The following is a 12,433-nucleotide window of genomic DNA, read 5'->3' on the forward strand; positions in this document are numbered from 1 at the left end:
CAAGTTCACTGCTCTTGAACTCACCCAGAGCGAGGGTGCAAACGTGTCAGGCTGCAGGTGGCTACAAGGAGGGAATGACTGAACGAGTCGTGGGCAGTCTGGTCCCAGAGGGAGGGCCTAAGAAGAGCCGGCTTCCCCATTCTGGTCCGGCAAAGGGCTTCAGCGGGACTAGCTGGAGAGCACGAGATTCCCACAATATGGGAGACATCACGACCTTGCTGGTGACTCTGGCCTGAGAAATCGAGAGCGGGGGATGGGCGGGCGGGCTGGCTGATGAGGGACAAGCCAAATGACACAACACCTACACTGGGAATAGCATGCAATCCCCGAGTCTGTGGGGACCAAGGATGTGCATGTGCCATGGCCCAGATTCGGATCGCGCCAAGAGCATACGCAGGGGGCTCTGCCAGGCTCCGCCCAACGAGGGCCAAGTGGACGGCAATGGAACCCAACAGATAGGAGAGCGAGTGGACCAGTGAGCTTTCCAGAGACTGAGAAAGGAGTGGCAACGAGACTACAGAGTTGTACAGCAGCCAAACCAAGGTGGCCGGAGGGAGGAGGTCCCCACAGACAGGATGGCAGGATGTTTCTGAAGAACGCACCGAAGGGCCCCCTAAGGGCAAGATCCAATGCCAAAAACCCGCAACACAAAAACAGCTCTACTGTGACACTGTCTGCCAATACAAACTTTCCTAGGCCCAGTCCCGTCCTTCCCACCCCCTCCCTACCCAGAAGAGCTACTGAGTACGCAAGAGAGAAAGCATCCAACCACAGACCCTTCTCCCAGCAAGAGGCCGTAGCTGGAGGAGGGGGAACAGAATGAAGTTGGGAGGTTTGACTATTACATGGTATTAGATATTTTAAGTATTTGGCAAATTAAGAGGGGACTCTTTATAACGTAAGACATATCAGCACGGTCATGTGATACATTTTCATCCAAATAGAGGGAAAATGCTTTCTGCTGAAAAACTTTTTAAAGTTTATTTATTTAGAGGGTGGGGTGGCGAGGGAAAAGGCAGAGAGAGAGAGAGAGAGAGAGAGAGAGAGAGGGAAGGAGGGAGGGAGAGAGAGAATATTCCCAGGCACTGTCAGCACAGAGCCCTATGTGGGGCTGGAATTCACGAGCCATGGGACCATGACCTGAGCCAAAGTCAGACGCTTAACTGACCGAGCCACTCAGGTGCCTCTCTGCTGAGTAACTTTTAACGGGAGAGTGGGTGACGACATAAAGCTGTCTTGTGACAGCATCCCACGACATCTATTTGTTTGAGGAGGATTACACAGAGAACTTCGTCATGGTGGCACATTTCACGGAAAACAGACTTGGTGAAAATGAGGTCCATCGTGCCCCAGCCTCAACACGGGGGCCACCGCAGTTCCTGGGCTCACCTTGTACCACCTGCACCCCCCACGGAGCCACAGAGAGCCTTCGGCAGCTGTAGACACGGAGCCTACTGACTTCCGGCCCACAGAAGAGATTCGTCCCCTACACCCTCCTCCTCTTCCAGAAACACACGTGTAGTTCAGGAAGGGATCCCGGCCACCAGGAAGCACCACTGAGCTCAACTCTGATCCTCATGCAACAGGCTCCAAAGAAGTTCCCAATTTTAAGCCTCCTGAGCATGTCCTCGGATGCCACCCTAACAGGATTCCTTCCATGGGGATCCAGCTACGAAGCACAGAGCCTCAACTCGTACCCAGCAGTGAACCCAAGGAAATCAAGCACAGGACGGGGGCCTACCTTCCTGCATTCATTCTCCCTTTGCCTTATGTTACGAAGAGCACATCTCAAGAGGGCAGAGCAGTCAAACGTGATCCAGAACTCACCTTCGGTAAGCCGTGCAGAAGTCCCCAATTACAACGTAAGTATATTTCAGCGGGTTTTGCCGATCAACACACACTGCCTCGCTCTTTCCATGATTGTAAATATTCGCCAAGTCTCTACCAGGTAAAGGAGATCCGTCCTCGCTCATAAGCCCTACCCTCATGAGAGCGTATTTAAAACCGAGATAATTTTAAAAGATGTTCCTGGGCCCACTGTCCACTGGATTTTCAGTTCCTTGAAGGCAGGGACTGGGTCTCATCTACTTTTGTGTCCCCGGGGGCCTGGCATGGAATCTGGGACATAAGCGGGTTCAAAAATCCGATGGATAAGTAGTAAGCAAATGAACAAATGAATATCCTGGCTCATGTTTTAAGCTAGATTCATGTGAACAGTGTACATATGTTTTAAGAGAGAGAGAGAGAGAGAGAGAGGCAGGCCTGCTTTTCATCATTGTTGACTACCCCAGTCTATTCCCTACAGATGAGCTTTGGTATGTTTATTTGATGTTTCTAACTGGATACTTCAGTGTTAGGTTATACAGAAGGTTTCCCTCAGGCTACTCTTTCTACAGATTCTGAGACCACGTCAACTGCCCGTTCACTGCCCACTGAGCAAAGAGTGAAAAACCTCCATCGTGGTCCATGACTCCATCTACGAGAATCAACGAGTCGGGTCTCTCAAAGCGAGCAGTACTGCTTTAACACAGATACAGCTAAAAGAATGTGGGCACCTGGGTGGCTCTGTGGGCTAAGTGTCTCGCGGTCCGTGAGTTCGAGCCCCGTGCGTAGGCTCTGTGCTGACAGCTCAGAGCCTGGAGCCCGCTTTGGATTCTGTGTGTGTGTCTCTCTCTCCGACCCTCCCCCGTTTGTGCGCGCGCTCTCTCTCTCTCTCTCTCTCTCTCTCTCTCAAAATAAAAAATAAACATCAAAACATATTAAAAAAACAAATTAATTTTCACCTCTCTTGTGGAAGGACCTATGGGGATGAAGCAGAGAGAAGGAAGGCTGGCTAGCGCAGGGATGGAGGCAGCAGGCACCAAAGAAGACAGGTCACAAGATTCGGAGTTGGACAGACCTGCGGTCACGTCTTGGCTCCGCTGGGCCTCAGCTTCCACATCTGTAAAATGGAGGCAGTAATGCCCACCTCAAACCAGCACTGTGAGGAGAACCAAACGGCTGGAGGCTCTGAAGGCAGTGGCTGCCACATTAAGGGCGGCGGTTTCATTCGACAGTGGTCTTACAGTTGCGTACACATAAAAGGGATTATATACACCTACCTGCATATTCAAGGACGCTTTCATATACGGGGGTTTCACAACTCAAAGGAGGGGAGATCCACAGCTCAGCTGCTTGGAACTTGGAATGCCTCTTCCCATAGAAACAATGCTAGAAACCACAGAATTTTAGAACCAGAAGGGGCCCCTAAGAGCATCTGTAAAAGCTCCCGCGAAGTGGAGTGTGTCCTACCCCAGGCACCCCCGTGGGTGCAAGCCCGCCAAAACCATACAGCCCGTGATGCAGCTGAAATGCTACGCAGCAGCAAACAAGAAAGAGAAAACGATTTTAAAATATGCAGTGACTGCGCATCTTCACAGGCTCTGCTGACCTTAACTAGACTGTCTTTCTACCCTGAAGTTCAGTGATGTAGGAAGGGGAGACCCACGCTTGGCACGTCTTGTAACCTACCCTACCCCTCCCCACACCCAGCAACTGCTACAAAAGAAACCTTCCAGTCAAGATACGATAAGAACCTTATCTGCAGCATGAACAAAATGCAACAGGCCCGTGGAGGAGAAGGAGATACGTGGGGGAGGGGCGGAGGGGTGTCCAACCAAGGCAGGGAGAAGTGGGGCGGAGCAGGGCACAGGCAGGAAAGCCTTGGTTAGTTACCAAGTTTCCTTCTGTTATCCCCATCGGCCCTGTTTCACCAAGTTGTGCCCAGACCTAACTATCTGTTGAAGACACCGGAGACCCTGCTAGGTCCCACGCGTATGTCACTGTTTAGGAGCCCCCTGTCACCCTCACTCTGGTCCCTGGCTGTGCCTACCTGACCCCCTGCCACGGGCACAAAGCGCTCTGGGGTCTTCCTACTGCTTATTCTTTGGGATGACGGCAAAGCCTGGCTGTGTGTACTCACAGGATGTTTGCAAGACAAGTGTGCTCAGCTTGGAGAGTGCCTGTAATGGGCTCTCGAATAGAGAACATTTGGAAGAGACTGCAGAAATGACCAAGCTTTTATGTAGTTTTACGTAAACACAGCACTACTCGGACCACACGAGTATTACTCACAGTACGATGTTAAATGAAACAAAAATCACTTTATGAAAATGTGCATATGGTATGATCCCACTTGTGACATATATGTACGCACTATGGCTTAGCCACTCTTACCTGTATCTGTTTAGAAAAAAGACTGGAAGGAAATACTTAAAAAAATTTTTTTTAACGTTTATTTATTTTTGAGACAGAGAGAGACAGAGCATGAACAGGGGAGGGTCAGAGAGAGGGAGACACAGAATCCGAAACAGGCTCCAGGCTCTGAGCTGTCAGCACAGAGCCTGACGCGGGGCTCGAACTCACGGACCGCGAGATCGTGACCTGAGCCGAAGTTGGATGCTTAACCGACTGAGCCACCAAGACGCCCTGAAATACTTTAAAATGTAAATAATGATTTTGTCTGTGTGATGGAAATATGGGTTATATATAGATATTTTTCCTTTGTAATTTTCTGGATTTCTAAGCCTGGTGAAATGGGCAAGTAATTCTAAGAGGAGAGGTGAAATGACATTTAGATACACTGATTAGATAGGGAAAAGCAAAAAAGTCTTTAGAAATGGCCTAATTCAGGGGGCGCCTGGGTGGCTCAGTTGGTTGAGTGTCCAACTTCAGCTCAGGTCATGATCTCGCAGCTTGGGAGTTCGAGCCCCTCGTGGGGGTCTGTGCTGACAGCTCAGAGCCTGGAGCCTGCTTTGGATTCTGCGTCTCCCTCTCTCTCTGTGCCCCTAACCCACTTGCATTCTGTCTCCGTCTCTCTCAAAAATAAACAAACATTAAAAAAAAAAAAAGAACTGTGTGTTCTAGGGGTGGCTCAGTTGGTTAAGCGTGCAACTTCGGCTCAGGTCATGATCTCACTGTTTGTGGGTTCGAGCCCCACGTCGGGCTGTGTGCTGACAGCTCAGAGCCTAGAGCCTGCTTCACATTCTGTGTCTCCCTCTCTCTGCCCCTCCCCCGCTCATGCTCTGTCTCTCTCTGTCTCTCAATCATAAATAATCGTTAAAAAAAGAAATTAAAAAAAAAAAAGAAGAAATGACCTAATTCAGTATTTCTCCCAATCTCTCCCAATCATGTAGCTAAAACACGTCTGGACCCTCAGGTGACTTACAAACCTCAAGCCTTGCAACTGATTTGGCAGACAGCTTAGCCAAATCATGGCTTGAACTCAGATCTTGTGACATTTATGGCCTGTGCCACTCCCATGATATCACAGTGTCCTAGAGTCAGGGACGAACGAACTTCATAAGGAAATGCTCCATAAGGAAAGCGCAAGACTTACTGTGCACACCTACACTTCTCGCTAAATAAATATTTGCCTAGCATTATATCATAGTTTTATGACAGGCAAACAAGTCAGTTGCTACAGGAGCCCCAGTGACTTTGTCACAGCTAGTGAACCTGAGTCCTGGTTACAAAGGTCTTACGCCTGCATTGCACGGAAGCCCACCTCCAGAGACTTTCAAGGTCAAACTGTATCAGAACGCATCCCCATCCTTTGAAGCCAGGCATCTCTGGAACAATTAAGAAACGGGCTATTCTATCTTCTACTGCTGCGAACTACACACGTAATTGTCACTTCACTTCCACTCCGTGGCATCATGTTAAGCAGATGTAATACAGCAATATTTTTAAGTTTTTTTAATGTTTTATTTATTTTTGAGACAGACAGAGCATGAGTGGGGGAGGGGCAGAGAGAGAGGGAGACACAGAATCCGAAGCAGGCTCCAGGCTCCGAGCTGTCAGCAGAGAGCCCCACGTGGGGCTCAAACCCACGAACCGTGAGATCACGACCCGAGCCGAAGCTGGCCGTCCAACCCACTGAGCCACCCAGACGCCCACACTACTTAACGTTTACCCAGCCCCAAAAAGGTCTGGAGAGCAGACAGACTGAAAACCTTCTCTAGAAGCACCCACACCTTAAAGGCTTCAGGTACTTCCTATTTGTAAATAGGGAGCTTGTTAGGAACAAGCATCATCTCCATCCGACAAAAGCATCAGTTCTAAAACCTTTCACTTAACGAAGAAAATTCGGACACTTGACGCAAGCACGTGTACAGAGCAGCCTGGGGCCACACAGGAGTGGCTTTCCATTTCCCTCTGCTTATCTCCAGCTGGCTAGGCTGGGAGAGCTTTCTAGGCAAAGGGGGTGGGGACACGGCCTCCAAGGACACAGGAGCAGAGAAGGACCGGCTACAGGTGGCAAGTTAAAGAATTGTTTTTCAGACAAGCACACGGACTCCCAACAGGCTAACCCGAAACATAACGCATGAACCCAAGATTCACTTATGGCAGGCAGGGAGAGAGCATGCCGGAGCCTGGACAATATGCCCGTCGCCTTGCCGCCTGGGCCGAGCAGTAATTAACCGAGACTTAGAACTTGAAGTTAGCTGCCAAGCCTGGAGCATGCACAGGCAGAGCAGAGCTGGGAGTGCCCGAGTCGAGCTGCAAAAATGCAAAAAAAAATGCTGACCGTGGGAAGAATTCAAGGTGGACGAAGCCCCAAAAGAATCTAGGTAAGAGCAGGCTGAAAAGTACTGCCACCTGAGAGACCTCAGGGTGCGCTCTATTCCTGCCCCCCAAATGACTTCGGTATCGAGGGAAGCCCTGGAAGGAGACGGACATAGACATGTTTCAGCGGACGCGCGGAATTCTGAAATACCTTCAAGTTTTCACGGAAGAACGTAGTGTGCCCAAGTGGCCTGTCTGCTTTGCAGTCAGTCAAAACAAAGGCGACCAAAGCGAAACAAGAACCATGTGGCTTTGGGCCTCAATCACAGACCTCAACTGCGAGAATTTAAGTAAATAAGATAAAAGAAGCCAAAAGGCTAGACTGTACGAAGGTGTCTAAGACGTCATGTTCCATAAAAGCAGAAACACCGACGCTGGGTCATATCTGACGACTAATGAATGATAGGGAAGAATTTGACCAGACACACAAGGAAACCGCTCAACCCCTTTAGGACTGATAACATGGAGATCTACGTTGGGAAGATAAAACGTGAGGCTTAAAAATTCAAAATGAAATGTTCACGACGGATACGGCTAAATCAAAATGGAGGACACAGATGCTGAGGGCAAGTCCTCCTCGGGTAAAGGGTAAAGCCATGCAGAACCAGTCAAACAGAGGCTCCAGCTCATTCTGAAATCCCAAGGGGTGGGTCTGAGCCCTAAACAAGAGCGGATGTTGGTCTTGGCTGGTTGATCGAAAGGGGTTCAAGGGTAGTGCTTAATTAACCTTGGATTGAAGGGCTGAACATAAGGAGTCTCATAGGACCCTGAAGGAGGGAGATCTGAAAGAACTTGCAGATTGAAAGTAAATGGAGCCCTTTTCACACAGGGCCTGTAACAGTCTGTTTAATCCAGAAACATCTGGAAGGTTCCATTTAGTCTAGAAATTTGGTCAACTCGCTGAGGAGCACGAGGACCAAGTTGTAAGTGCCTGATGACCACAGGAGAGCAGGAATGGGGCAGAGGGATTAAGGTCACCCCACCCCCCTTCCGTCCCCACCTTTCAGATAAGAAAACTCACACCCAGAAAGGCGAGGCCAACTGCTTGCCCAGGATGACAACTAACTCTCTCACGGCAGAGCCAGGGTTAGCACCTGGATCTTTTCCTATCATTCCAGCAATTTTCACATTATTCCGTGCTCTCACATGAACCATAGGTAGCACCCAGCATTCTCCCATCAAACAGGAATTAAACTTGTTTTTGCTAGAAAACTATTACTGCTTTTATTCTTAATTGGGGGGAAATTCAGGAAAGCCATAAAAGAAGGAAAATCAACTGCAGCTTCATTTCTCAAAGCAACCTCCATTTTTAAGAAATTTTCATTATTTCTGTTAAATATGGTTTAGAGCCATTGTCATAGTTGGACAACATATATTTCATAGTGTGACTATTTATTCTACTGGTTTATTAGCTGGCCCACTGAACTTTGGGTCATCAGCCAGATAAAATACAGGGCTTTTAAAGATTTCTATCCAAGTCCTAAGGATCTTTCTTACATGGGGGCCAAGGAAAAATCTGAAGTCCTGCCTCTGGGGACTTCTTTCCAAGCTGTCACTCAGTTGTTAATTGAGCTATGGCATCTGAATAGACTCAGCTGTGAACTTACTGGATTGTTTTGCCATCCTCCAACTGCTATTATGTGCGTAAGGAAATGTGTGAAAGGTTTTTGTCAAATGCTTCCACGTCTATGGCTCTCTCTCGCTCTGCCAATCTAGAACACTTCTCGAAAAAGGCAGCTGGGGGAGCCTGGGTGGCTCAGCCGGTTGAGCAACTGACTTCGGCTCAGGTCATGATCTCATGGTTTGTGAGATCGAGCCCCGCGTGGGGCTCTGTGCTGACAACTCGGAGCCTGGAGCCTGCTTCAGATTCTGCGTCTCCATGTCTCTCTCTGCCCCTCCTCCACTCGCACTTTGTCTTTCAAAAATAAATAAACATGAAAAAATTTTTAAAAAGGCAATGTGATGAATTAGTGACTGCACATTAGTAAATTTATGCTGGTTTCTAGGGATCAATACAATCTCTTCTATGGGTTTGCAAATCACGCACATGCATGGTAATCCAGAATATTTGCAAGGGAACGATTCATACGCTGACGTGTCAGGAATTAAACTCCTTCAAAAGTTGCACAGAAGAACATTTGCATGTTTCTCAACTTCTGAAATGTCTCCCCCCTGCAAAATTTATTCAACGATCACTGGCAGTGTCTCAAAGGTGGTAACTTCTAACTCCTTCGACACTTCCAGATACGATCTAGTAGGTCCTAGAGATCTGAACTCCTTCAGATTAACTAGATGTTCTTTCACTGTCTTCTACATCCCCCTTAATTCTTCCCTTTTCACTGTGAAGATCATTTTTCTCTTTGCCAGAGAACTGGAAGCAAAATAGGTCTGTATGTGTCATGTATTAATGTCAGCCTCATGCTCTCATTTATGCAATAGTCTCTCTCTGTCTCCATTCTTCCAGCTCCAGCTATAACTAAGAAGCAAAACAAACTAAGACACTATTTTCAAACTACAAACGACATACCACACACACTGTACAGTCTCAAACACACACCTGCACGTAGGCCAAAAAGGTTCAACCTGGCCAGTGAAGAAATTAACACAACAACGAAATGTCATCTTGTAGCAAAAGCCACGGAAACCCACCTTTCAACAGCATGCTGGTGAGTTTGCAGGGAAAACGGACCTACCCGCTGGACCTAGGATAACGTTAACTGTGCCTTTGGAGGGCAAATACACAAGATGTTTATGCCCTTTGGAAACCAGGAAAGCTACACCTGAATGTTTATCTGAAGGGACTCATTCTGAAATAAATCTGAAATAAAAGAAGGTCCAAGTAAACAAATATCCCCCTCAGAAATATCATCATGGCCCCAAACAGTCTAAATATCCAATAGATATTGAGAGAGTAGACAGTCTAAATATCCAACAATGGAAATGGTTAAATGAACTACAAAACCTCAACCACAGTTGGCCAAATAACGTCCCCTCCCAAGGATGTCCAAGTCCTGACCATGGAACCTGTGAATATGTGGTCTTACGTGGTAGAAGGAACTTTGCCGACATGATTCACTTAAGGATTTTGAGATGGAGAGATCACCCTGGATTATCCAAGCAGGCCCAACACATCACAAAGGGCCATGCTAAGAGGCGGGCCCTGCCTGGGCCAGAGCCAGAGAAGGAGCCATGACAAGAGAAGCAGAGGGGAGAGACTCAGAGATGAGACTTGAGGTTGGTCTGTTACTGGCTTTGAGGACAGAGGAAGGGGTCATGGACCAAAGTATGTGGAGGCCTCCAGGAGTCGGAAAAGGCAAGACAACATTCTCTCCTAGAGACTTCAGCAGGGACACTGTCTTGCCAATACCTCAACTGTAGGAATTCTGATCATCAACACCGTAGAATACCACATCTGTGTCCTCGGAAGTCACTACATTTATGGTAAATTTTTACAGCAGCAACACTAATACACGACCAGGCAGCCACTAAAAACGATAAAACAGAGGAGTGTATGGCAACGGAAGAAAATTGCTAACACACACAGACGGGGAGATGGCAGGCATGGCGATTACTACTCTGTGAAATACATACAGACAGACTGAGGTTCTGGGGCACCTGGGTGGCTCAGGAGGCTAAGCATCAGGACTCCTGATTTTAGCTCGGGTTCCTGAGTTCGACCCCCGCACTGGGCTCTACACTGACAGTGTAGAATCTGCTTGGGATTCTCTCTCTGCCCCTCTCCGGCTCGCTTGCTCGTTCTCTAAATAAATAAAGTAATTAAAAAAAAAAAGATTTATAGAAACAGTTGAAAATACATCAATAGATTAAAAGACCTCGTAACCGGTCCCCCCACTTCTGCCCACAAGCACCTAAGACCCAGAATGGTCCTTTTCAAATATGGAATTAATTACCTTACTCCTCTGCTCAAAACCCTCCAACGGCTTCTGTCATCGCAAAGAAAAAGCCCAAGTCCCAAGAAGAACATACAGAGCCCAGGTCCGTGGCAGCGCACGGCTCTGGGAAGAGGCACCCACGCGTACTTTACGTGACTGGCAGTGACCTCCACCCAGGCACGAGCCGGCTCCTACTCCCTCCGGCTCTCCGAGCTTCCCGCCTTTGCTCTCTGCCTTGCTGACGCCACCTCGGCCTCACTGGCCAACTTTCTATTCCTAGAACATACCAAGCACACTCCTTCATACTTTCCACACGCCCTGCTCCCTCTGCCTCAAGTACCATATCCAGGGGTAGGTTTCCTAGGACAAAGGGCAGGGCAGGGCCGTCTCCTGGATCTGCTCTCCAAACACTTACATCATCTGTAAAGAGGTGGGTATGTCTATTTCCCTACAACCTCACCAGCACTGCCTTTTATCACTTCAAGGTGTGTTTGTTACAAAGTGATAGTTCAGTTTTGTGTTCACTTCTAGTTTGAACATTGTGAGCGTGTACGACTAGAAATAACACGCCACACACGTTACACCTGGGATACCTTTTGGTGTCATCTGTGTAAGAGAATAGTGGGGGGGCTACATCATCTGTATTTTAATGCCTCACTTCCTTCCAGTCGCTGTGCAGAGATCACCACCTTATGAACGAGGCTCTCCTTGACGACTTTATTTTCAATAAGAATCCCAGGGCCCACCTCCCAATTCCCTAATCCTGCTTACTTTTCCCTGTGGCATGTATTACCATCTGTCGTTCTAAAAAATACCTCGTTGTTATACGTCTCCTCGAATTAGAACATATACTCCTTAACAACGCAGACATCAGCAGCTTGGCCTATTGGGGTGTTCCTGGAGCCTAAGTGAGTTCACACGGTGGGTGTTACAGAAATATGTGTGTGTGTGTGTGTGTGTGTGCGCGCGTATTTTTTTTTTTTTTTAATTTTTGAGATAAAGAGTGAGCAAGCAAGCAGGGCAGAGGGCAAGGGGAGGGGAGGGAGAGGGAAAGAAACAGAGAAAGAGAGAGACAGAGAGAGAATCTGAAGCAGGTCCCACGCTCAGTGTGGAGTCTGATGTGGGGCTTGATCCCACAACACCGGGACCATGACCTCAGCCAAAATCAAAAACGAGATGCTCAACCGACTGAGTCACCCCGGCGCCCCCATGAATATTTGTTAAGGGACTCGCTTAAGATTAGAGAGGACTTCAGAGAAATGAAATATGTAGCTCGGTTGAAGGTGAACTGTACCCACTTCGTTTAGTGCTGTCACAATACTGTTTTCACAAACCACCAGCCAAGTAACTTTTAGTGATGCCTTTCATGGAAACTCCCTGTTCAATCACAAGTCTTCTGCACAAGCCTTTTAAAAATCAAGTTAGTCATCAAGTATCCTCTGAACCCAGATGCCGTCTCCCGTCTGTCTCATCAAGTTTCATAGTTTTTGTGCAACCAGAATTCCATTCTTCAGAAACTCTCAGCCCTTTTGGGTCACATTTCCCTTAAAATCCATGAGATCCAATGTATTTCCACTGAACGTTTTAAATTCCGCCCTCCTAACACCCTAGTCCCATGTCTCATGACCAGAGTTGTTCTTCTGTTTTCAGATTCCAAGAGATTCAAGACAGGAAACACACAGAACGAGCCCCAAGTGCTTAGAATGTCAGGAAATAAGGAGGTGCGAAAGCAAACAAACAAGACCCCACAATGATAGGGGGCACGTCAGGGATACAGAAATGAACTAAAACAGCAAATAAAAATGGGGGCCAAAGCTAGGACAACATAAGAAAGTAAAGCAGTATCAGATTATAACTCAAAGTATAACATAGAGGAGGCCACAGAGACATAAATGACTGAATAAACAAATGGGGGGATGGGGCGTCTAGGTGGC

The 12,433-nt window shown here is 47.8% G+C and overlaps 1 protein-coding gene across 2 annotated transcripts in view; it reads right to left on the reverse strand.

The window, feature by feature from the left end:
• Window positions 1-12,433, reverse strand: part of PIP5K1B (phosphatidylinositol-4-phosphate 5-kinase type 1 beta) — a 314,990-nt gene that overhangs the window by 271,355 nt on the left and 31,202 nt on the right. Inside the window, exon 1 of one of the 2 annotated variants that reach the window (XM_047829492.1) lies at window positions 2,784-2,936. The exons of the other annotated variant lie outside the window; for it this stretch is intronic. The gene's annotated coding sequence lies outside the window, so the exon portion shown is untranslated. Of the gene's footprint in view, window positions 1-2,783; window positions 2,937-12,433 lie in introns of those variants that run through there. 2 annotated transcript variants of the gene reach the window in all.

The sequence above is a fragment of the Prionailurus viverrinus genome, chromosome D4 (assembly GCF_022837055.1).
Source record: "Prionailurus viverrinus isolate Anna chromosome D4, UM_Priviv_1.0, whole genome shotgun sequence".
NCBI classification, from domain to species: Eukaryota; Metazoa; Chordata; class Mammalia; order Carnivora; family Felidae; genus Prionailurus; species Prionailurus viverrinus.